Source organism: Dermacentor silvarum, chromosome 4, assembly GCF_013339745.2.
Source record: "Dermacentor silvarum isolate Dsil-2018 chromosome 4, BIME_Dsil_1.4, whole genome shotgun sequence".
NCBI lineage: Eukaryota > Metazoa > Arthropoda > Arachnida > Ixodida > Ixodidae > Dermacentor > Dermacentor silvarum.
In genome coordinates this window covers 204,488,284-204,514,863 of record NC_051157.2, presented here as the reverse complement: position 1 = coordinate 204,514,863, position 26,580 = coordinate 204,488,284, and the positions used below count along the sequence as shown (strand labels likewise).

The following is a 26,580-nucleotide window of genomic DNA, read 5'->3' as shown; positions in this document are numbered from 1 at the left end:
CCCGCATAAGCAGACACGAAGACCGACGGAGGCCGAGGCGACTGCGGCAGCAGCCATCAAGGCTCGGAAAATGTCGCTGAGTCTCGGAGGCAGTAGTCGAGAAAAAAAAGAGAGGAAGAGAAGCAAGAATTAGAATGGAGCGGTCTGCCAAGAAAAAACGAGGACGAGGAGAGGAGAGATGATCGCAGTTAGGTTCGCGGAGCAAACCTCGTGGCGTACGTGTCAGGCGAGAACAAACGAATGGAAGGAAAAGTGAGTGGAGAGGTTGGGGGTGGAGACAAAAAAAGATATGACGATCAAGGATAATAGAAGATGCAGCCGAAATCAGTCCCTGGGATATCAGGGACGAATATGCAATGCGGCAGTAATTTGCTTCTGCCCTTCTCCTGAGCTCAAAGCACATTCTTTCATGCCTGGAACGACGATGCAGTTTCTCAAAAGGACGGAGTTTCTGAATACATTCTACAGTGTAGGGGCACGTACGCAGAAAGAATGCATAGACTACAGTATGCGTCTGCCTATGGAACCTATCTATAAGCAGGAATTTGTAGCTATGCAGACGAAGAGCGCCAAACGATGCGGGTATGCATGATGGCTTATTATCTTATCATAAAAAAACTATCACCTTATAGACAGCGACAGCGTTACACTGTAAAAGCTGCTTTCAGTTCTTCTGAGGTAGTGTTACGAAATATTTTCACACACTGCCGGCCTAATCAAGGAACCCACATTTAGAATAGCAAGACTACGCAAGCGTAATAGAAGTTAAATGGGCAGAAGCGCGACGGAAATTGCGCAAGGGAGATATTTTTACTAGACAATGCCATATTAACATGTCGGGGAATAAGCGCATACCGAACAGAAGCGAAGTTTTGTTTCGCAGCCTTATTTCGCTTTACGAAAGCGTCCGGAGACCGACAGCGCCATATAGCTCATAGTATTTCTATGACTGTTCATGGCTAAGTGCAACGCTTTCCTCACGCTTTATAACGAGGAATCGGAATTTCTAAGGTTCATAAATATATTGGAAGTGTGCTTCTGTACCTAACTTTTCAACAAAGAAATAAATTTAATGTTACAGTTTAAATATAATATTGCAGTCATATTATCTAGTGAACGATTATGTGATTAAAATATTGCTTTGCGAACAACCAATGAAATCGCCGTATTATCTGTTACAACCGTAAACTGATAGCCACGCAGATAGTGTCTCAATTTGTCATCAACGGTCCACACCACGGCTAAGCATGCCAGCTCGTTGGAGTGGTACTGACGCTCAACATGTGATTGTTTTCGCTATGCATAGACTACAACGTGCTCAGCAACATCTGAAACGCGCTGGATCGCTTCCACTTGATTACAGTATACTTATATAAATTACAGGATGTGTGTTGCACCCGCGTAATTTTTTTATATCCCTTTGTTGCAAAGTCCAATGAACTACGCACGATTAGCTCGCCATCTGTCACACCCAAATAAGTATACTGCAGGCTCTTCTCTATTTTACCTCGCCGCGGTGGCTCAGTGAACGTGGCATCCAACTGCTCGGCACAAGATCTCGGGTACGTATCATGGCCACAGCGGCCGCATTGCAAACGAAATGCAAAGCGCTCGCGGATTTATATTAACGTCAAGGGGACGACTTCAATCCGGAACCCACCACTTTTCCGGGTCTCTTACAGCAAGTTTCTTCCTTTGCGAAGTTCACCTAGCTTGTTTACCCCTCATGTCTTTGCTTTAAAAAATCCGTATTTTACAAGTGACTCATCCAAAAGCATTTCTGCAATGCTTTTCATGCGGCCGAAACCGTCGGAGAAGACCGGCACGCCGCATTGTGTTTCATATCCACTGCCAAGGAACTGCCAGCACAGCAACCTGCGTCGGAGTCCCGAAGTTCCTTTGAAATGTATAATTATCTATGATTATAAAATAAAATGTACCTTAGATGCACCACACTCGAACAGACAACTTTTTCGTGTGGTTTACTTTTGCAAGTAATCTGTAATTATTGTTTTGCGTAACGCAGGCACTCTATGCTACTGCATTGCATGAGTGCCTTGCCGGAACGGTCTGTTTTCTACTCAATTCACCGTACTGTTGACACGGCAGTGCTTCCTGCTAAGTGCATACCCATGCCATTCTCCATTTGTATTTGTATAAGGGTAAGCGGAAGCGAACGAGCACGACATAAAGCAAGGAAATGATTGTACATGCGTGCCGAATTACGTGGAAGCTGGACCACATCTTTAATGGGAGTGAAAGAACGACCAACTGAGAGATCGATCGTAAAATAGTTAAAGGCAAACTCGAGGTCAACTACAATTTTATTGCGTGTATTACATGTATTGAAATACACATAAAACACAGAAATGCTTGGACGAGATAGCCCTTGTGGCGATTTCTGTGAAATGTATTGCATTTGAGAGAGAAATATAAGTTCTAGTGACTACAGCAAGCAGAATCATGATTTAGGGCCTGGAATGTTTAAGAAGAAATTTGCGAAATTTCGTAAGTCTTGAAGAAATTGATGCACGAAGTTTACAAATCCGTACCTGTGCACCAAAAACAGATATAGTAGTTCTGCAAACTGTATCTGTTCGAGCATCTTAAGAGTGCCAATTTTCTGTGTAAGTTTACAGCTTACGTTAAACTTTTTACAATGTTTGCCATGGTGTTGCGAAAAAGCCCTACATACTCACAAATTAGTGCCATATTTCAGAGTTGTGTACTATACATCAATTTGGTCCACTTCAGATGTGTGCAGCTTTTAAGATATTGATATCGTGTGTTATTGCTGCGTTCTACTGCTGTAACATACTTTTCTTTTTGTTTCGTATTTGAATAATTGATGAATTTTTGTAAACCATTAACGACATAAACAAAATATGCGCTTCATCAAGGCACTAGATTATAACTTTATCTTTTTAATGCCACAAACGTCTTAAATTCGGTGAAGTGGTTGGTGAGAAAACTTACTTCTCTGTTCCCATGTATTTGAATATAGCTTCCGAGTTAAAGCTTCCTCTTAACAAAAACGTTTTTCTTAACTCCGTAGAAAGCGATTTTAGAAGCGGAATGAATACACGTCGAACGTGAATGCCCTACCAATGTTAGTTCATATGTAATTTACTCAAACTCATGTTATACGTTGAAGATGCAGACATGAACAACATAATTTCTGCATGTTTGGTCGTTCCATAACTTGTGTTTATACTGGGTGTCTAAACTGTCATGCACCAAGATTTAACAATATGCAAATGCCACGCAGCTGGACAGACCCAAGGTGATGTGGTTTGCCGTCCGCCTAGTTACATAATTCATCATCATCATCATCATCATCATCATCAGCCTATATTTATGTCCACTGCAGGACGAAGGCCTCTCCCTGCGATCTCCAATTACCCCTGTCTTGCGCTAGCGTATTCCAACTTGCGCCTGCGAATTTCCTAACCTCATCATCCCACCTGACTTTCTGCCGTCCTCGACTGCGCTTCCCTTCTCTTGGTATCCATTCTGTAACCCTAATGGTCCACCGGTTATCCATCCTACGCATTACATGGCCTGCCCAGCTCCATTTCTTCCGCTTAATGTCAACTAGAATATCGTCTACCCCCGTTTGTTCTCTGATCCACACCGCTCTCTTCCTGTCTCTTAACGTTACTCCTAAGATTTTTCGTTCCATTGCTCTTTGTGCGGCCCTTAACTTGTTCTCGAGCTTCTTTGTTAACCTCCAAGTTTCCGCCCCGTATGTTAGCACCGGTAGAATACAATGATTGTACACTTTTCTTTTCAACGACAGTGGTAAGCTCCCAGTCAGGATTTGGCAATGCCTGCCGTATGCACTCCAACCTAGTTTTATTCTTCTGTAAATTTCTTTCTCATGATCAGGGTCCCCTGTGAGTAATTGACCTAGATAAACATATTCCTTTACAGATTCTAGAGGCTGACTGGCGATCCTGAATTCTTGTTCCCTTGCCAGGCTATTGAACATTATTTTTGTCTTCTGCATATTCATCTTCAACCCAATTCTTGCACTTTCTCGATGAAGGTCCTCAATCATTTGTTGTAATTCCTCTCCATTGTTGCTCATTAGGACAATGTCATCTGCAAACCGAAGATTGCTGAGATATTCGCCATCGATCCTCACTCCAAATCCTTCCCAGTCTAAGAGCTTGAATACTTCTTCTAAGCATGCAGTGAATAGCATTGGAGAAATTGTGTCTCCTTGCCTGACCCCTTTCTTTATAGGTATCTTTCTACTTTTCTTGTGGAGAACCAAGGTAGCTGTGGAATCATTGTAGATATTTGCCAAGATATTCACGTATGCCTCCTCCACTCCTTGATTACGCAATGCCTCTATGACTGCTGATATCTCTACTGAATCGAATGCCTTTTCATAATCTATGAAAGCCATATAGAGAGGTTGATTGTACTCCGCAGATTTCTCGATTACCTGATTGATGGCATGGATATGGTCCATCGTAGTTACATAATTACTCCGCATTAATTATTCAACTCCTGAAATATTATAACTTGATTAAAAGTGTGAATGAGAAAATTGTTGAGCAATATGAAAAAGAAATTACCCTCGGCCGCGCAACGCTTGAAGCAAAGCTGGGCGATCGTAGCCCAGCATTTTCCGAAAGTGTGCGCGAACTTTTCATCTTATAACTCATGATAATGATAACTTCTTTTCACGGGTCCCGGATTTACGGCCGTCACTGCGTGTTGCATAGCGCAGCTTGCAACACCGACACTGCGTTCCAATGACGACACCGCGTTCCAGGAGACAACTTCCGTGAATGCGTCTCTCTCTCGCTCTCATAGCGTGCAAAACCTCTTCACCTCGCAGACTCCAGTCTATCCCTTCTTTCGCTCCCACTTACCCCTCCCCGTTGGCGCTGAGCCGTGCTCCCTCAAGGGCTGCAGAAGATAGCGCCAACCTTTCCCTTTCCCTCAAGAACCACTTATCATCATCGCAGAGAACGAGCGTACGTACGAACGCGCCTGCTGTGGACGAAGACGACGACGCTCGAAGGCAATCATATGGTTTCCATAAATGACATGCATTTTGAACAAGAAGACGCCGTTTCGAACGGCTGGGCTTTCTGATGCTCTCCACCGAAAAGGATCAATCAGCCTTGGGCCCAGGTAATATTCAGGCGTCAGCCAGTAGTAATAGTTACCGGAGCGTTCGTCCCCGTCTACCTACGGGTAAGCTTGTTGCGAATTCCGTCTTTCTTCATGCTGAGCTTGCTGGACGTCCATACCGTGCCCAAGATTTCAGAGATACTCTACGTAACGCCATTGACCTTAAAGAGATCAGCTCTATCGGACAGCTTCAGATGTTGCACGTTTGGATGGTGACGTGCAAAACTAGTGTGGCAAAAACAACACGTGTGAATTATGGAGAACTGCTAATTAAAAACCGGCGCTGCATCGTGATAGACCCCGAGCCAAAAGCGGTGAACATGAAGCTCCCATGGCTTCCTAAGAATTTAGAAGATGGCTATATAAGGGAAGCGCTTCAGTTATATGGAAAAGTTACGTCAATCAAGCTTGAAAATTGGAGAGTCGCAGACATGAAAGACATGCGGACTTTGAACCGGGACGTCGTGCTGTCATTGAATGATGGTGTATCTGTCAGCGAGGTGCCACATCTTTTGACAGTATGTGGCATACAAGGTCTTGTTTCAATCCCCGGTAGGCCACCACTGTGTCTTCACTGTAATACAGTGGGACACGTATGCCGTCAATGTCGTACGCCTCGTTGTGATCGTGGTCGCCGATTTGGGCACTCAGCTGACGAATGCGCTTTGATGTATGCTGATAAGCTCCGGCATGGCACGCGTCCGCCTGATGAGGTGGTCCAAGAACATCTCATGGATACGATGGAAGCCCTCGACGCAACAGGAGGTTTGTCCACGGAAGGAGCAATCGGATCAACGACATCCCATGTGGGTCAACGCACATCAGCGTTGCCTAAGTAGGAAGTAACTGAAGTTACATCAACCGCGCTTCAAGGTCATGCACCACCGCACTGAAGCTGAGCAGACAGTGTCGGCCCACCGTCCTCAGCAAGATGTAGTGGATGCCTCAATCGTGTCGTCGCTCGCACCACAAGAAAGTTCTGATGTGCGTTCCTCTACCGTGTCATCACTTGCTCCGCAAGAAAGCGTTGATGTGAGTGCCTATGCCATGCCTGCGCTTGATCTGCAGAGCGCTGGGCCACAGCCTAACGAGCATCCTACTGCAGGTGTGCCTGGTTCTGGTGCAGTGGCAAAGCGTCGTGCGATGTGCGAGACAAGGTCAGGGGAGACGACGGAAGGCAGCAATTCTTCCTAGAAAGGACCTCGTCGTAAAGCATCTAAGAAGATAGGAGGATCACGACGATCAAGGTCCAGAAGCCCAGGTGTCACCTCACGAGAGGCTTCATCAAACTCGATGCAACATACCTAACACAATTGTGAGTAGCCATGGCACTGTCGCAGCAACTGAGCCTTGCAACTTTGAATGTTACGAGGGCTGAGATCTCGACAGAAACAGGTACAGCTGCAACAATTGCTATCTCATGGCCGCTGTGACTTTGTCGCCATTCAGGAGACAAAGTTGGAGAGCGATGAGATGACCGGCAATGCCCTGCAGCCTTTCCTCACAGATTATTTTGTTCGCGTATGACACTCTGTTGGCCTTTCCGCGGGTTGTTTTTTTTTTGTTTCTAAAGCGAAATCTTCCTTTTTCTGATCTCATTTATAACGTCGACAGCCAAGGCCGCTTCATAAGTTGCGATTTTCAGTTGCATGGTGTACTGTGGCGTTTACCGAATGTTTATGCTTTCAGTTATGAAGCTTATCGAGTGAAGGTTTTTTAAGCTATGGCTAACGTGCTAGATTGCGATCATCCTGTCGTTCTCATGGGAGACTTCAATTGTGTATGCAATCCATCTGAACGTGCTCAGTCAATTATCAGGTGGGATAGGAGTGCTTCAGAACTCCTATCCCACGTGAGAACTGACTGAAGTGCTAACATGCATCACTGATAACGCTGGCCTCATTGATACCTGGTCGTGTGCTGGGAGTTCGTACTCCAACACACATTTCCAAGCCCGTTCCCATGCTCGTCTGGATCGCATGTATGTTTCTTGAGCACTCCTAAACTGCCGGATTTCATGTGAAGTGCAGCCTATTTCATTCTCTGATCACTGCATGGTGATTGTCTGGTTTGGTGATAATGGTCCCACTAATTTCAAACCAAAGTGGAAACTATGGAAGCTTAATGTAAGCCTAATTAACGATAACGAATTCATATGTCGTGTACGTTCGTTGCTAACATCTTGCTTTTTGAAGAATTTACCCTCTTTTGCAGCCTGGGAAATGTTTGAACTAGCAATTCGAGACATAGCAGTCGAAATTAGCTCGATCAGGTTGTATGTCAAAAAGTGCGAAGAAAGAATGATGGGGAAAAGCCTTTATAACCTTCATGAGCTGGAATCAGAAACACCTGGTACATATATAAATGAAATCACTCTTGTTAAAAGCCATCTTCAAAAATACGATGCTGAACGCTACAGAGGTGCTCGCATTCGCACTCGTACAACCCGTGCCTTGCACTTGGAAGAACCAACGTGCCAGGCGTTACTTGATGAGCGTCAGCATGCAAATTCAAAGCATATCTGAGGTATGTATTCAAATGGCGTGCTTGTGACAAAAACGGAAGAGATTATCAAAGAATTTCGAAGATATTACACAGCGCTGTTCAGCTGAGCTCACACGCCAAATCCTGATGTTCTCACACATTTCGTCTCCCTAGTTAATCCTCTCTGAGAAGATGATGGTTCTGTTATTAGTGGACCTTTTATCCAACAAGAAATAAAACTTGCCATCGATCAGTGACTGCTTTCCAAAACACCAGGTCCTGATGGAATCTTCGAAGAATTTTTACAGCCTTTAAATTTATTTTAAGCCCTGTTTTACTTAATACATTTACTGCTAGTTTTGATGAAGATTGCCTACCACAATCAGTTACCAAAAGTCATATTATCTTAATCCCTAAAACATTGAGAAAGAAAAATTGTGGTTTGTAGAGTGCTATAGACCCATTACACTGACGAATGTAGACTACAAAATTTATGCAAAAGTCGTATTTAATCGACTCCAGTATGCAATGGCATTACATATTGGACCTCACCAGATTTGCGGATTCAAAGGTCGTTCCATACAAACTTGCATCTAGTCCAAACAGCTCTTGAGTACTGCTCGTCCCACTGTGATCATTTTGCATTGCTTCAGATACATTTAGCAAAAGCATTGGACCGAGTGAACCACGTGTTCCTTTTCAAATTTTTAGAACACGTCAATGTTGGCTCCGTTGTTTACAACGGTGTTCGCATGTGCTACACTAATTTTTATACCAATATAATTATTAATAGAAATCTATCCGAGCCAGTGTCTATTCTTTCCTTTGGAAAACATGGTTGTCCGTTATCACCACTTCGATTTGCTCTTTATTTAGAGCCATTGTGTATAAGCATTCTAAAATGCAGTGACGTTCATGGCTTTAACATTTTGGGTAATGAACTCAAAGTATTGGTTTACGCAGATGATCATGCCTTTTTCTGCTGAGACAAACCAAACATTGACAAGGTGCTATCATTGACTGAAAAATTTGGTATGGCTTCTAGTGCCCAGATAAATTGGTCAATAAGCTCAGGTCTTTCGTTTGGTTTATGGGGATGTACACCGACTCAATATACTGGTATAGAATGGAACAACCGTGCCACCTAAATACCTTGGTGTACCTTTTGAGGCATATAAGCTTAGTGCACATTTCTGGCGGGAACGTTTACCGGCACTTCAACGCCATGCGGATACCTTTACGCCACACCGCCTTTCTATATTTGGTAGGGCGGCGGCTTGTAACTTGTTACTGGCTACAAAAATATTTTATGTACTGCAGATACTTTATTATGCCTTGACTCAATGATCCAATGATTTCATAGAAAATTTGCTACTTTTGTGTGGTCCTCTACCTTTGAGCCTATGAGACTAGATAATATCTTAATACCCCTATATGTGCTGGCGGACTTGGCCTAGTGCATCTATATGTGCGACAGATTGATTGGCGTTTCTTCTTTTTTCGAGATACTTCACACCCAATACTAGGATCATTCATACAAGGGAACTTAGTCGATGCATTACCCAATATGGTAGTTCCATCCCAATATTCTGAAAGACCTTGTTTGTGGGGTTTTATGTATGAAGTATATTTTGCTGTGAAGTTCCTCATTGTTCGATTTTGTACTGATTATCTCTACACAGTGTCCAGAAAACAACTATACAAAGATTCGATATCAATGATTTTCCCACATCCACTATACCGTTCTGCATTCTCCAGTTTGCGAGGGAATGACGTACTTAAACGAGTCCGCAAGATGCCTTCATCCCCATGTAAAAAAAAACGTTTTTCTTTAAATTACACAGTGAAACATTACCTCTCCAAACTTTGTTGCACAAAAAATACATTTTTGTATCCACTGTGAATTGTCGCCTTTGTGATGTGCCTGAGACTATAGAGCATTCCTTCATAATTTGTAAAGACGCAATATTATTTTGGGTTGTGCTGCAAAGAACTCTCAAGAAACACTTCATTTTAAATCACCCTACCATCCGATACTTGATTGCACCGCATGGAGAAGACGTTCCTTTTGGTATGTTTTTCTTAATTGGACTACACAGCTTATGAAAGACGCGCATGTTAGACAGAAAGACTCAACCTGGTGTTTCGTCGAAATTTGACTACGCTCAAATGATTGGTCACTTGAATGACATGTATGACTTGACAGAGTTTTAACCGGACTGATACCATCTCTTGTAACGTTGCTAGTCGTTGCCACCTTTTTAGGATCAAAGTTACTTCCCACCTGTTTAAGTTCAAAGCTACTTGTAGCTTTGTGCGTGCAGGGTGTGCTTAACGAGATTTTAGGTCCTTTCTAGGCCATGAATATGAGATGTGTTGGCTGGTGTTTGCACGTTTTTCCAGATAGTATTTCTCTCGCGTATGCATGATGCAATAAATACCATGTAAGAAATAAAAAGTGGCTGTATAGCCTAGTGGTTACGACGCTCGCTTTAGGAACGGGGGCTCGTGGGCTCGAATCCCGCCTCGGCTAGAAAGTTTATTTTCTTTTCTTTCTTGGTAGTTTCTTGATACGGACCACGAATTATGGCTGGCTTTAAACAGCTTCGCTGTTAAACACTTCACCTTGCACTCGGCCGTGCAACGCTTGAAACAGCGAAGCTGGGCGATCGTAGCTCAGCATTTTCCGGAAGTGCGCGCGAATTTTTCATCTTATTACTGATGATGATGATAATTTCTTTTCGCGCGTCTCGGACTTACGGCCGTCACTGAGCGTTGCATTGCGCAGCTTGCAACACCGACACCGTGTTCTAATGCCGACACCGCGTTCCAGGAGACCCCCCTCCGTGAATGCGTCTCTCTCTCGCTCTCATAGCGCGCAAAACCTCTTCACCACGCAGATCACGAGTGTACGAACGCGCCAGCTGCGGACGAAGACGACGCTTGAACGCAATCATATAATTCGCATAAATGCACGATCTGCAAGCGTGGTTGTATAAGCCTAGTGTGCGGGTGCGAAGTATGTGGGATAGTACGCTGTGGATAATATTGCATGTGTCTTTATTATTGCAACTCACCAGGTTCGCAGGGTATTAGCTCAAAAAGAAAAAAAAATGGCTGTGTAGCCTAGTGGTTACGACGCTCCCTTTCGGGCCGGGGGTACGCGGGTTCGAATCCCGCCTCGGCAAGAAAATTTATTTCCTTTCTTGGTAGTGTCTTGCTAAGCGCCACAAATTACGGCTGGCTTTAAGCAGCTTCGCTGTTAAAAATCCCGATACAGCTTTATACGGGCTACATAAAGGTGTTTTTCCGAGTGTGAAGAAGCCCGCGAATACTCGCGAAATGCCTCGAGGGGCCAGTCGCGCCGGCAATCTTGCGTGTATTTGTGGGTTTGTTTCACGCTTGGAAAAAATACTTTTATGTAGCACCTATTGAGCAAAAAGATTTTGTTGGGTTTATATTATCGGTGCTTGTAAAAATAAAAACTATTGTTGAAAGTAGCGCTATCTCTGGGTGTCTGTTTCTTTCTTCGTCCTCGTTCAGTCGCGCTTACACATTCTGTCATGGATTCTAACCAACTAGCCCGCCAACGTGTTTTTAACCAACCTTTTCCTCCATTCTGTGTCCACGCTGTTCATGTACAAATAATTGTTCACTTTAGCCACCCATTTATTCTGGTGCATGTTCCTGAGTCTTTCTTGAAAACTAATTTCGCTGTGCGCTTCTCTGACTTCCAACGAGTCCCAACCCATGTCACCCTGCACTGCCTCATTTTGGTTTTGCCGTAGGCTCCCAAAGCCAACGGGCTTACCAATCTTTGGTTAACTTCCAACACCGACAAGATATTCGATTTTAAGCACAGAATACGCCGGCGCGAGCGCCCCTGGATCGATGGATGGATGGATGCTATGGAACACCCGTGTACTTAGATTTAGGTGCAGGCTAAAGACCCCAGGTGGTCCAAATTTCCGAAGTCCCCCACTACCGCGCGCCTCATAATCAGATAGTGGTTTTGACATGTAAAACCCCATAACATTTTTAAGCGTCCCCTTTGAAACGGGGCGGTCGGTACGCCACCAAGCTTTTGTTATTGCTGTGCCCAATACCCTACTCGTGTTAAAAAAGAAAAAAGACAGAAAAAAAGAAGAAAAAAAGTACGCGACAAATTTCCATCACAAATCTTTCTGAGCCCCTATTGGCAACTTTGTTTTTGCTCGCCTCTGTTGTTTGTCGGCTCCCTACTTTTCCTCCACCAAACTTCCAATCGCCTCTTACTAATCTCTATTGCGGACATGTTTACTTTCATCCGGTTCTCCCTAAACCCAAGGACTTCAAGTAGGCCAGAGGAGCCTATATCGACCGCTGGGTTCACGTTCACGTTCTAATAGAACATGCTCCGCCGTTTTCCTAGTTTTACCGCAGCAAGCGAGTGCTTCTCCTTCCTTGTTGTACCTCGCTTTATAAGTGCGCGTTCAAAGGCATCCTGATCTCGCATCGGAAAGTAAAGTGCTTCCCTTTTAGTTATCGTAAATTGTTTCTTTCCTGATTTTATCTTTTCTTCTTGAGTATAGTTGCTCATAGAAGGTTTCTTTTCCATTGCCGCCACCCCTGAGATTGTCTCAGCCTCTCTGACTTTGCGCTTGACATTCTTTGTTGCCATGTTACTTACTATACCGGTCGCGTACTTGCTGGTAAGCTTCCTAGTTCTTTTCCTCCATTGTGAATGAAAGCTTTAAGTGAAGCTTTATAGGGTCACAAGTGTCGGCGGTGATGGTGGTGGCGGCGGTGGTGTCAGGCTGAATAGTGGGCCGATCCTGGCGATTGTGCAGAAAGGGTCCAAGCTCAATGGCACATACCAGGGACAAAAAAGAAAGAGAGAGAGAGAAAGAAATAAAGAGAGAAAGAAAGACCGATAGATATAAAGAGAGAGAAATAAATAAACAGAAGGAAAGACCAAGAGAACGAGTGATAAAGAGAAATATACAAAATCACCACGAAGGTCAGACAAAGAAAGAAAGAGAGAGAGAAAGAAAGAAATAGAGAGAGTAAGAAAGATAGAGAGAGAGAGAAGGAGAGAGAGAAAAATAAAAAGAGAAAAAGTAAAAGAGAGAGGGAAAGGAAGAAAATAAACACGAAGGTCAGAGAGAGAGAGACAAAGGAAGGAAGAATTATAGAAAGAGAGAAAGAAAGAAAGAGAAAGGAGAGAAACAAATATAGATAGAGAGAGAAAGAGAGAGAGAGAAAGAAAGAAAATCACCACGAAGGTCAGATACACACACGACAAGCTTCGCTTACCCCCATTTTCTCGACAGGGGAAGGGCTGGTGATTTTTTTCTTGTACAAATGTCTGAACACTCTCCCAGGCAATTTTTTTCCTTCCATATTTCTCAGTCGTTGTTACGACAAGAAGGAATAAAATACACTGCTGACCATCTAATGGCTGCAGCTGCCACCTATAGAGAACGTCCGTCACTCAATCTTCTAGGATGCGTGTCTCAGACTTCTAAAATGCATGCATATTTGTGCAGGACGCGCTTACAACACATATATTTTTATGCACCGGTGCTAAAGTTCGCAATCGGGCTACAAAACTGGTGTTTAGAAGGGCCACATGCACATAGGCAAAAAAAAGAAAAATATCACCAGCCCTTCCCCTGTCGAGAAAAAGGGGGTAAGCGAAGCTTCTGTGAGTGGATCTGACCTTCGTGGTGATTTTTTGTCTTTGTTTCTCTCTTTCGTTCTTTCTTTCTCTCTCTGTTTCTTTCTCTCTTTCCCTCTCTATATTTCTCTCTGTCTTTCTTTTTCTCTCTTTCTCTTTCTTCCTCTATTTCTTCATTTCTCTCTTTCTCTCTCTCTTTCTTTTTTGTCCCTGGTATGTGTCATTGAGCTTGAACCATTTCTGCACTATCGCCAGGATCGGGCCACTTTTTAGCGCGACACCACCGACGCCGACACTTGTGAGCCTATAAAGCTTCGCTTAAAAAGACAATGTGCAATCACAAGCAATTCATCCTGCGTTCACGTTTGCTGCGAAGCCTTTACCGGTGGACACAAACATTTCCTGCGTGATTGCGTGCTGCCACCACCGATGCACAGATGGCGCCACTCTCAGGGTCTGCGTGACGCAATAAATCCTGCAGCAACTGCCACGCGAGACTATACTGCCAACGACAGCTTCGTCGTTGGCACGTTCAGATCCGTATTGAACATTGCCGCAGAGGGATGAGGTAAATCGCCGGTGGGCGCTGGTGCGCAATGTTTTGTTTTTAATCACGATCGGCGGCGTCTTCACCACCTGGTCAGTATGACGAGGAGGCGGCCTGACAAAGGCGACAGCGTAACGAAGAGGACGGACGGACAGACGCAGCAAGCGCACATTCCGAGCTCCAAACTGATGCCGCAGTGAAAACGACCGGACCCGCTTAGAGCCCAGTGGGTCTCACAGTGAGGCTTCTTTGACACATGACTCTTATCAGGCACTCTCCTCCGGTCAAAACAGCCGCTTTCCCGACATCATACTTTCTCTTTTTGTCCAGCCAAACAGCGCAGCTCTGAAGGCTCTTCACGAAATCGAGGAAGGAAAACGGAACAATGCCGACGAAGGACGTAAAAAATGCATATATATATATATGCGTCCTGGTGACATTACACATACACGTAGCTACTAGATACCCCTTCCTGTCATTGGCAACGCTATGACTTCAAGCTTACCCTTATAAAAATTACTATTGAAATGTTGTTGGCATATTGGTGAGGAATTGTTGACACAATATCCTTTCAATAATGTCTCAATAGTTATTGAACGTACACAACAATACCTCAACAATAAAGTTGTTGAGCGCTTCACAACAGTAAAGTCATTGACTAATTGTTGTTGTCATATTGTTGAATAATGTTGAGTACTATTGAGAATTTTTAGCAATTATTGACATTAAATATATATCTGAAACACGCACATGTAGACGTGTATGTGTTTTACACATATATATCGTTTTATTGTTCACTTAATCACCACTAAATATATAGAGTGTCACATAACTTGAACCAAATGCCTATCTCTCGAGTCCTAACTGGGGGAGCTTGTGGTAAGACGACGCTGCCGCAGGCATTCCGCTTCGTTTGCCCTAAATTCAGGGTCGGCGGCTCTTCGCTGACGTTTCGCCTGGGCTTCGGAAGCCGTCACGCTAGAATCAGCATGCTAGAATCGGACGACAAGGTTCGCTTACTAGAATCGGACGACAAGCTTTGCTTACGTAAGATATGCCTTTGCTTACGTAAGATGCATACGGCGACAAGCTTTGCTTTCAGATATATATTGAATGTCAATATTGCTCAACACTTCTCAATAATACTCAACATTATTCAACAATATGTCAACAACAATTAGTCAATGACTTTACTGTTGTGAAGCGCTCAACAACATTATTGTTGAGGTATTGTTGTGTACGTTCAATAACTATTGAGGCATTATTGAAAGGATATTGTGTCAACAATTCCTCAACAATATGCCAACAACATATCAATAGTCAGTACTCCATTATCTCGACAGAGGAAGGGCTGTTAACTTTGTCTCTTTGGGTCCCACTATGACAAGGGCAGTTCAAGGAAGCGTTACAGGTCCTCGTGCCCACAGGGGATATGTGCCATTGAGCTTGGACCCTTTTTGCACTGCCTCCAGGATCGGCCCACATGAAACGGGTGCCATTGATCTTGGACCCTTTCTGCACTGCCTCCAGGATCGGCCCACTTTATCTGCCCCTGTATCAATGTGCCTTTTGAACGTTGCTATTGGAAATGACAAAACTTCAGCGTAATAGAAGTTACAGCTTGAGTGATATTTTCAAGAAACATTGGGAAGAACTCACAAGCAATATTTTTTTTGTAATTTGTTTGGAGAGTAACTAGCATGTGTAGTAAAGGGTTGGTGCCAGAGACCGCCTTCTTTCAAGTTTGACTGGTTGCTCGGATGACCTCGTTTTGTTCTCGCAACTTATCATAGTGGTTTTTGATGTGTGGCAAAGCCAGTGTCAAGCAGACACCATTTAATATTTTGTTTGCTCACATGTTTTGTTTATATCAAGTACAATGCATTGCATGTACGGTACGCTATATTGCACTCTACGTCCATGCCACAGTTGTACTCGTGCCTACGGGTGACAAAATTTCATTTTCAACTTGCCGGCATGTTCTCGCTTTGAATGCCCGGATAACAGCTTTGGCTTTTGGCTCAAGGTCACTTGAAGATCGCCGACAACGGGAGCTAAGCATTTCATGCTTAAAAGAGTAGGCAACCTTAAACTTTGACTTAGGTGTTTCTTTTTGGCACTCGCATCCCGGCGTTGGTGTTCTGTGCTTTGGTAAACAGTAATAAGTGATTTCTGACCAATTATAATTATTCCAGACAGTTCAGTAACTCAACTTGAACTAAGCTTATGCTTTGATATCGTGTCTATAAAGAAACCCATACATTTTGCACTGTACTACTTTGTTTCTTTTTTTCCTCATTTATTTTTAATCTCGTCTCAGCTAATTAGTTATAATTATCCCAGACACTTCAGCAAGTCAGCTTGCAACACAACTTATGCTTTGATATCATATCTATAATGAAAGTCATGAATTATGAACTGAACCATTTTTTTTTCTATTTTTCTGATTTACTTGGATTGCATCCCCGGTCGTCTCAGCTAATTATTTCTAATTATTCCAGACACTTCAGTAACTCAACTTATAGCTAAACTTATGCTCTGATATCATATCTATAATGAAATTCGTGAATTTTGTACTGTACTATTTTTTTCGATTTATTTTCACCTCTTGATCATCTCAGGAGGTGAACCGGAAGTACTGTCCAAAGAACAAATGGCACTCGACGCTCCTGCCACTAAAAACTCCCCATACAGCTTTCTATTGCTCAATACGTGCAACATAAAATTGAATTTTTTTTCTTTTTCTTTTTTTTATTTTCTAGCGTGAAAGAAGCCCGCGAATACACGCAAAATTGCCGCACAACTAGCCGCTCGAGGGACTATGCGTGTATCCGCGGGCTACTTTCACGCTCGGAAAAACAATTTTATCTACCACGTATTGGGCAACAGAAAGCTGTATCGGGAGTTTTTCCTGTTGCTCTATAATTTTCTGATTGACACTTTTCAGCTAAATATAATATCTGAGAAGCTAATTATTTATTATTAATTGATTGATAATTATTAATTATAATGATTATCTAATTATCTAATACAAAAAATTGAGTATCTGTAAGCGACGGCAAACAACATTACCTTGGTTCAGTCCAGCTACGTGGCATTTGCCCATATTTAAGTGTCGGTGCAAGAAAGTTGGGACACCCTGTATATACTGGGTGTTCAAAATTGTAGGCTTTACGAAAATTTTTAAAAATCGCTTGTAGCAGGTAGCATAATTCTTATCACTTAGCTTGGTTATTCGAAGAAACGGACATTAGTAACACAAGAAATTGAAACTAATATTCTAATAATTAACAAAAAATTACTAATGAACTTCTTAGTTAATTATTTTACGACACATATTGCAATATATGAATTGTAGCCGGTGAGTTTGCAAGACGCATCCACCTAAAATGAATTTCCAGTATAACACCAGTTTCGAGATATTATTGCCCAAGGTGTGGGACGAAATACATGGGCGTTTTAGTTACTTTTGTGCTTCAATGTATAAAACAGCATTTTGGTAACAAAGTAAGTGTAACAACAGTGCACTTTTACGGCGAGTTTGATGGCTCATATCTCTAAACTGGTGTCATTCTGGAAATTCATTCCAAGTGGATACGCCTGAAAAGATCACCGGCTCAAATTCGTAAATCGCAATATGTGTCGTAAAGTAATAAAATAAGAAGTTAATTAGTGATTTCTTCTTAATTAGTTAAATGTATGTCTCGATTGCTCGTGCTACTAATGTCCGCCTCATCGATTAACCCAGCTCAATGATAACAATTATGCTACCTGCCAAAGGCGATTTCTAAAACTTCCGTAAGACTTAACAATGACCACCCTGTATATATATAGACACAAAATTGGAGCACAAGACACACGTCCCAACAAGCAGTGACCAATGAACGATGATTGGGCACCTTCTCGATTCCCATCGGCTTCTATTGTAAGTGGCCAGTGCCCTGTCTGTGTCAGAAAACGGCATTGCCTCCATGTTAAATATGGGCAAGATGGTGGGAAAAGTAGTATGTAAGCATAATAAATAAATATGTTTTTTAAAGAGTGCGTTTTGTTTAGTTGTTAGCCCTTAGCGCACAATAAAATGAAACAAGTTTGGGTGATCTCTGCGACGTGTCCATATTTTACATGAAAGCCTAGGTCTATTCTGTAACACGTAGAGACGGGGTGGTGGCCAGTGTGCTGGTAAACTGCTTGGCCACCACGCACAATCTACGCTGTTTTGCCGGTAGCAAATCGTAGCGCAGAAGCACAGGTACAAATGTTTAATCAACGGGACGGCATGCTGTCTACCGTTCGTCATGATGTCAAACTAACAAGCACGAACAGCGACATTTGTGTACGTTGCTGGACCGTAGTTCATTTCGCGCCGGTTGCTTCACGTATTAAAATTAATATTTCTTTTTAATACAAACGATTAAAACTGTGCGCGCACACAGGGCGCGACATTTGCGACGTTTGAATTTTGCACTATTTCCCGCGCGCTCCGTACGTGACCGGCCGGCGCACTGCGTTACCGCGATAAAGAAAATAGTTCCTCAAGGAAGCTAAGCAGAAAATTTTCACACTCTTGCAAACCACACAAATTGTTAAGAAATACCATTATATTACAAGATTTGTTAATAAATATGGCAATTCATATCTATGAAAGCGAGGATTTGTATGCGCGTTTTTGTGTGAATGCGCGCTTGCGCTGTTGACTCTTTGGCGGATTCCGGAACTTTGTGCGTGCGGCGTATGTGTGCGGGTTGCGTGATGAGTTTGCTGCGTTTTCTGTGCCCTTTGCCTCGCTGTGACATCTTTGGTATATTACAACTTATTGTTCGGTCTTTATGGGCTACACGGTGCCTCGAAGATCACCATGATCGCCTCCGACTCAGCCACATCGAAGGTGAGTGAGTGTTTCAAATTCCACTTGCTCGTTCATTGCGACGCTATCAGCAAAAGTGCGTACAGAGCCCGTGCGTGTCTTCCACGCGCCTCTGTGCTCGTTTTCATTTCTAGTACTATCCTTCCGTTGTGAAAATTGGTTGTGCAGCACTAGATTTGTGATATTGAGCATGAAGTTTTGTCCTGATTTAACTTCACAGCGCGCTTGCGGCGACGTAAAGCAGCTATGTGGAGCCAGCTAAAACAGGGCATGTTGTGTCACGGCCGGGCTCGACTGGCGCGCGCGCTCGCTTCTTGCGAACGCGCGCGCCAGTCGAGCCCGGCCGTGGTTGTGCGCGCCACGATTTTTGGTACGGTGTTCCGGCACCGATTAAAATTAGCCTTATTAATGAGCGCTCGTGCTCCGCCGTTTTGGTGGGCAGCTATGTGGAGCCAGCTAAAACAGGGCATGTTGTGCGCGCCACGATGTTTGATAAGGTGTTCCAGCACCGATTGAAATTAGCCTTATTAATGAGCGCTCGTGCTTTGCCGTTTTCGTGGAAACAATGCGACGTGAAATAATCCGAACTGTACTGTAATCAAGTATGTTTCGTTCGCGCAACGCCGTCCATTGACGTGCATCTACTACATGGCGTGTCGGGATCGGCGAAAATATGCGCGGGGCGTTTTGCCGTTCTAATGTATTCTGCTGCGCTGTTCGCTTGAGGATCGAGTGCCCAGAGTCCGCTGACACGCCGTGCGGTAGACACGCGCTGTGGCGCGATAATAATAAAGAATTGCAATGGCGTATATGTGATTCTATGTGATAGGTGAGATAAAAAAGGGCTGATGCCAGTGAATGCTGTGAAATCATCAGGTTATGTGTGGTTTGTTTTCCACCGGTACGCGCGCGGTGAACTTTTTTTTAAACCATTATCTCCCTTCGACGCCATCGAGTACTTCGCGCTAACGCCTTCGCGTAGGCGCTCTATATTCACGGAAAAGGCAGATTCTGTGGGATGCTATGTTCTGCTTTAGTGGGATGAAACATTCAAAGTAATGTCATCGTGTGAAGTTTCAGCCTTTGGCCCTTCAGTAACTGATTGATATAACTAAGTTCGAAAATCAGTGAAGGAACGAGATTCTTGGGCATATTTGCCGTGTCGTCCCACTGTGCTCCCAGTGGCATGTAAGCGTTATCGACAAATGTCAAAAATTAGCAAGGCTTTTTATGAGATAGAAGCAGACAGCTATGTCAATAAGTTATTTTTGCTTTGAATTCACACACTAAAGAGGAGAGAGAGTTAAAGGGGAGCGTATCCTTGTGATCTAAATGACGCTTTGCCATAAGCTTGGAACAATGGTTTGTTGGTGGAGCAGTTCTGTGGAATACTAAGCAAACTGCAGTAGCAGCAGTTAGACGGGGAGTAAAAAATGCAACACTGGTTTTATATGAACGAGCTACCTTTAAGATGTGGCCGCAACAGATCATGCAGTAGATGAGCAAAAATAATTTTAAAATTTAGGAGAGAAATTAAAAATAAATTATTTGCCCACCTCACACTGCCAGTGACAAGAGCAGCCATGCTTTAGTGTTTTCAATCAGTCATTTATATCCATCCATTTATGTCGGCCTAATCGTCCATGTAGATGTTTTGATTGTTGCTTTCGAGTTATCGTGGCGTCACATTTTAATACTGACATCTGTTTTCAGAATCAAAATGAGCCTGGAGACGCCACAGCCGGAATGCAAAAGGTGAATACTTTGGCCATTCATCATCTAGCATCACCATGATCAAATGCACAGTTGCCAGGAGAATGTATTGCTGGGAGGTATTGTCCTTAAGATTTAGTAAAAATGGTAGCATTAAGTGTCTCCTTTGCGATTTTGCATAGCCTTTGATTTGCGAGTCGATTCATTTACTTGATGAGGTGGATGAGGCACACCCTGTCTTTGTGTCTTATGTACACATTCAGCGGAGTAGGTCTGGGACACAGCAAGCGAATCTGATGTGTAGTGGTAATATCGCATTAATGTCGACAGTTATCTTCCTGTTTGAGCTGCTTGCTACTGCTGCTTGCCAACACAAGCAGCAGTTGCCCACGATGGCGTGAAAGAGGTTCATTGAAGAATGGCACATACTCTGAGTAACATACCCAGAGATCCAAGCATGTCCATCAGATGGTTATTAACCCACTTCCCGTCTACATAGCAGCCCTACCCATTAGGCCATTGACCACCAAGTGACACAAATTGGCTGGAAAATAGTTAGACAGACACCGGAAAGTATGTGAAGTATCCCAAAAATGCTACTTGCATTAAAGTTTTCAATGCTTTGGTTTACTTACTATTTTATTTTGTACTGGGTGAAACCTTAATTTTCTGAAGCACATGGCATCCCAACAGCATAACAAGCTATGACATTAGTTTTAGTTGTTTTTATTAGTGACATATTTTAGGTCTGGAGCAGGCAGTATTTCTGTTATTTATTCGGAGTGTGGCTGTTGTGTAAATGTGCTTACAATCCTTAAACTACCTCACTAATATTATTTACCTAAACCTGCCGTTTCACATAGGTTGGAGAGGTGCTCATTCAGATGATCCTGGCACAGCTTGCCATGGTGGACCAGGCAAGTTTGCAAGGGCCTTGATTCACCATGTGTTCACTGAGGAGAACCTCATGGGCCACTTACTTCTCGGAAACACCACCACCATTAGGCAAAAAGAGGCTCTTGGCCTTATCAGGGTCAACGCTGTTATAGGCAAGTACCGTACATCTTTTTACCCATTGCATTTTTGCCTTCACATTTTGTGCTTGGAATTACCAGCTTGCTATTAGTACAACAAATGACTTTCAAGTAGCCTGTGTCTGCAACTACGTGCTACAATAGCCTACTATTTGGAATGAATGTTCATTTGATCTCAGGTCTCTAACGCCTCCATACTAAAGTGCTAAATTTTAAAAGCAGCCTTAACTGCCAGAAGTGATTGGTGGCTCCAACTGACAAAGTTAGGTGTATTTGCGCATTAGTTGCACTACTTGACTGTCATTGCAATGAACAGTTGCAATGAAGCAACTACCAATCTGTAGTACCAATCTGTGAAGCTTGCTACCAATCTGTTGCTATAGCGGGTGTGCTTAAGTAGCCTGAAAGTGTTGTTATAGGAATTGTGGAGAAGCTATGCTCAAGTGCAGTTACTGCTCAGCTCGAGGGACAGCACTTCCACCAAATTTCAGCAATCAAAATGGCCCTCCAGATTCTGTAACGCAAAACATAGTGGTTTCACTTATTTCAACAGACCACATTGAATTAAAGTTGCTCCTGTCTTGAAGGAGGTCCATGTGGTGGCAGACAGTAGCCTTTAAGCAAAATGAGCTTAAGTTACGGGGCATAATTGCTTGGTTGTTTCGATGAAAGCAACAATAGGAACAGTTGCCAAATTCGTTCTCAACATTGCTATGTTTAGCAATGTCCATTCATTCTAGGCACTCAACCAATTAAGATCCAATTTATCACATTGTATTCTAGGATGTGGAAAAACAAATGTATTTATTTGACTTTTCCTCACGTTCCCATAAAATGATCAGTACTCAATAGGCCCTTGGCAGCTACTATATAAAGCTCCTTACAGAACATGAGGCATGTCCACAGCTCCCACTCTGAAATTGTTGGAAATGTCTCCTGCTTTCTTAATTTAAGGACGCACTTGCCTGTTTTCAGCGTTATTATAAACCAGTGCTCAAGTACTATGGGTTTAGATTTATCAAAGATTGAATGAGCTTTGTAGGTGTTCATGTTTAACCCTTTGAGGATCACATATTTTCTGGCAAACGTCCCCCAATTTAAGCGTTAAATTTTTATTCTGGATCGTTCTTCAGAGTGACCTTTCGAGAAAAAAAATGGGTAAATAATTTTTTAGGTCACAAAGTGACAAAGATTTCTTAGGGTCCGCTGTTTTACACCAGGTTTATTGTAGCATGCAGGGCAAACTAGCATAATCACATTTTTTTAAATGTAATGACACTCACAAAACATTAAACTAGGTGAATACTCCCAAACTACTGCAGTTATGGGCACCATAGAATAAAGAGAAAGATCAGTTTTGGAAGAAGCCAAGGGGCAACAGCACAATCAGGATTTTTGTAGAAGTCGCAGAAGGTTACAGAATCTGTAATGTGATGCTTGGGGACACTTCATTCTTAAAAGGTATGCTTATTTATATGTTCTTTCGCCGCCTCATATTTATGGTCGTGACCACACGATTTGTTTCCACCACTCTACATGCATGGCAGTGACCCTCAAAGGATTAGCAGAGCCAGTCCACTTGCATATTTCTCTTGTAAGACTGAGCATTTCTTCGTATTTCTTCTTCGCATTTATTTGTGTTAGTGTAACCAGGTCGGCGTGCAACTGCAGTAAATCCTCGTTATAAGCAGTATTTTGTTTTCAGTAGACAGGCATAAGAATGGTCATCACGATGCGAGAAGTGCACTCCAGTAGCATATGAGCTTGTAAAACAAATTCAGATTTACCACACTCAATTCTGGCCGCATAACCGTATTTGGAGCAACTCCTGCAAGGAAAAGTGCAATAAAGTGCTGCACATTTTGATTATGATTGTTGAGAGAACTAATTTTAGTTGCCAGTAGTCTACCTTTAAGTTTTTACACCAACAGTATGAAGTCTTTTTTCCACCATTTTGTTCCTAAGCAAGCAACGTTCACATTTTCACACCAAGGATATTCACGAAGTTGTTCTGCCACAGTGGGCTTTTCCTGTTTGCCTTCCGCATATTGTACTAAGTGGAGTCCTCCGGTGCCACTACACTTTGAAAGCTGGTCATTCTCTAGAATTGAACTCGTGAAAACTTGGAATAAACAAAACAAATGAAACAGTTTCATTATAACAGGGCGTACTGTATGTCGCACTTTTGCATGTGGAACATTGATCTTTAATGTCATGCTGTTTTTCCTTGTTTTACAGGCTTTACCTGTCACAAGTTTCCTGGGACAAACATGACCTACATTAAGAACACTCTGGCCTCACTTCTCGCAAGGGACCTGAAGTGTCCAGAAGAGCTCAAGTCTGTGGACAGTTCAAGTGTTGTGCACTTGCAGCCCTGAACATTTTTTTTATTATTATGATGTTTCTAGTCACCTGAAAAGCCCAGGTTGGATGGTTCAGACAAAAGTACTGTGTTGTGTATAATAATTAATTGCACAAGTGTTGCGCTTTGTATTTTAGTACATTTTTACCTAAATCTTTAATATATTTCTACAAAAGCTAGTGTTTCTTGACTATTTTATTTCATAGGTATCTCGGGTCATTTCATGTCAAGACTGTTCCATGACGGCACACCATTTCAAGTTTGTTTGATAAAGTAAAAGTAGGCCCAGTGAGAAATTTTACAGAAAATTAGGTTTCATACGTACACCGGAAAGTGGAATCTGTGCTATTGTCAGAGTGGTTCTGTTTAAGAAAAACTACATATTAACATATGTTTGTAGTAATGGTTTATTTTGCTATTTCAAAACAGTAAGAATTAAGTGTTAAAGTTTGCTTAAATTCAGAGTGCAACAACAGTTCTCTCGCAAGGCAGCGATGTGCTTTCTTTCATGTATGCATGAAATCTGATTTCTTGCAAATTCTTTCATTCTAACTTGTTTTGCGGCACTCAAAATTAAACAATATTTCCTCATGCCAGTTTCATTTAAGGCTTCCACAGGTAACTAATGGCCACTGTGTATCAGATAAAAATCTTAAGTAGTCAAAGTGAATAAATCGCTTGGTATGTAATGACCTGCCCAGGAACCTAGTAATCATGGCAGAAAACGCAACTGGATCGTGCAACAAGCAATGCAGCACAATAAACTGCTACCATGGAACAAGTTATTGTAATTACCATGTCGTTGCAGAGGTAGATAACGTTTAGTAAAATGGGCACACCATTTAACCAATAAATAAGAGTCTCAGTGGGCTCATGCAGATTGTGCCATGATTATTAAGTTACTGGCTACTAAGTAGAGAAATCAAGTACATTTTAAATGGTATTTACTGTAATGCTTGTATAATATTTATTTTCTATTTATTTCAATTTTGAGAAATGTTTTACTTTAGGGCCACGCAAACTTTACATCTCTCAGTATTCAATTTCGTTGTTGTATCAAGCTGCTGGCAGTTTGTAGATTGCGTTAGGAATTTTTGATCTCAAGGCACACATGGCTGTACAGTTAACAAATGTTTGGCTTCAATAAACAATTCATCTAGGAAAAAAATGCTTTTGTCCACATCAAATTTGAGCTGTTGATTTTGTGAAGGAGTATTGATTTTGTGTGTTAAGCCAATTCTAAAACTGGCTTAATGGTTCTGCTAGCAGCTCTATATTATGTTTTATAACAGGCTACATCTAAAAGTGGTTTTGATCCCTAGGTGACCCAGGTCTTCAATACAGAAGTGCCTGAATTTAAGTTTGCCCCTGTCCTCTAGTATGCAAGGACCACATCAATATGGATGGCATCAGTGGTAATGCCATGAGACTCAACGTAGCTCAGCGGTATTTAAAGAAAAGTCTAGTGCAGTTTTCAACACTATTCACCAAACAGCATATTTCAGTGGGCTCTCAAGTGATTTCTATAGTGACGTTCAACACTGCTCCAATAATATTTAAATGGTGTTGCAATATTGACTAACATTGCACGTTGGGCTTGTTGGTATAATATAACGGAGGCAAAAGGCGTAGTGCATCAGAAACAGGACACAAGAGGAAGAACACAGACAACACACATGTTTGGTGCTTAACGTGTGTGTTGTCTGCGTTCTTCCTCTTGTGTCCTGTTTCTGATATGTAGCAACTTTTGCCTCCGTCAAGCAATATTGACGTTTAACGCTCATCCAATAATACTTCAATGGGGTTTCAATATTGATGTTCAACAATACGTCAATAATATCTCAATGGGGTTTCAATATTGATATTCAATACTGCTCCAATAATATTTCAATGGGGTTTCAATATTGACATTCAACACAGTTCCAACATTATGTCAATAAGGTTTCAATATTGGCATTCAACATATTTCAACAATGTCTCAACAGGTTTTCAATATTGACATTCAACACATCTTCAACAGTTCTTCAATGGGCTTTCAATATTGGAATTCAACATGGTTTCAACAATCCATCAATGACTTCTCAAATTGAAACGACCCAATGATGTTTCAACAAAATGTCGCGGGCCAATTTTCAACACCTGTCAACAATTTTTTTTGTAAGGGTACTTCGTGAAGTATCGCCTTAAGACGACATAAACGCTGCTCTGAGGTTATGCTTTGTGTAATTGAACTCTGTATAACAAGCGAAAACATTCTGTTCGTATTTTTAAGCTCCTGCAAACACTTTGACGTAAGAAAGACGCACACAGAAACGCATGGACGTCCCTTCTTCTTGGGTTCACGTCGTTGTGCGGGCTTGAAAAAGAAACGTAAAACTTTCCTTGCCAACAACCACAATCAGATTGCCTTAGAGAAAGCAGACATGTCGCTCAGTAAAATCACACAGTCTCATGCTGTTCAGTGTATGCCTTGTTCGATTGTCACAAGGACGCACACGCACGCACGCACTCTCCCCCCCTCCCACGCACACACGTGCGCTTACATACTCTTGGAAGTACAAAAAAAGCCGCCTCCATTCCAACCAGTGAAAGTGCATGTAAAGCAAGGCTCGTGCGGACTTTAGACAAGTACCACAACCTCAACTGACATTAGACGATGTTACACAAGCACCACTACCACAAGCGACATACGTCACGCCCGCACGCACGTGTGTGGAAGTGCAGCACACATCCTTATTCCTCTAGGCCGCCCGCCAAACGCAA

The 26,580-nt window shown here is 42.5% G+C and overlaps 1 long non-coding RNA gene across 1 annotated transcript; it reads left to right on the top strand.

The window, feature by feature from the left end:
• The first annotated feature begins 18,553 nt into the window (after positions 1 to 18,553).
• Positions 18,554 to 21,959, top strand: LOC125944913 (uncharacterized). The gene is made up of 3 exons (XR_007466601.1): positions 18,554 to 18,729; positions 20,422 to 20,463; positions 21,285 to 21,959. It is a non-coding gene; the product is annotated as an uncharacterized LOC125944913 (long non-coding RNA).
• The last annotated feature ends 4,621 nt before the right edge of the window (positions 21,960 to 26,580 follow it).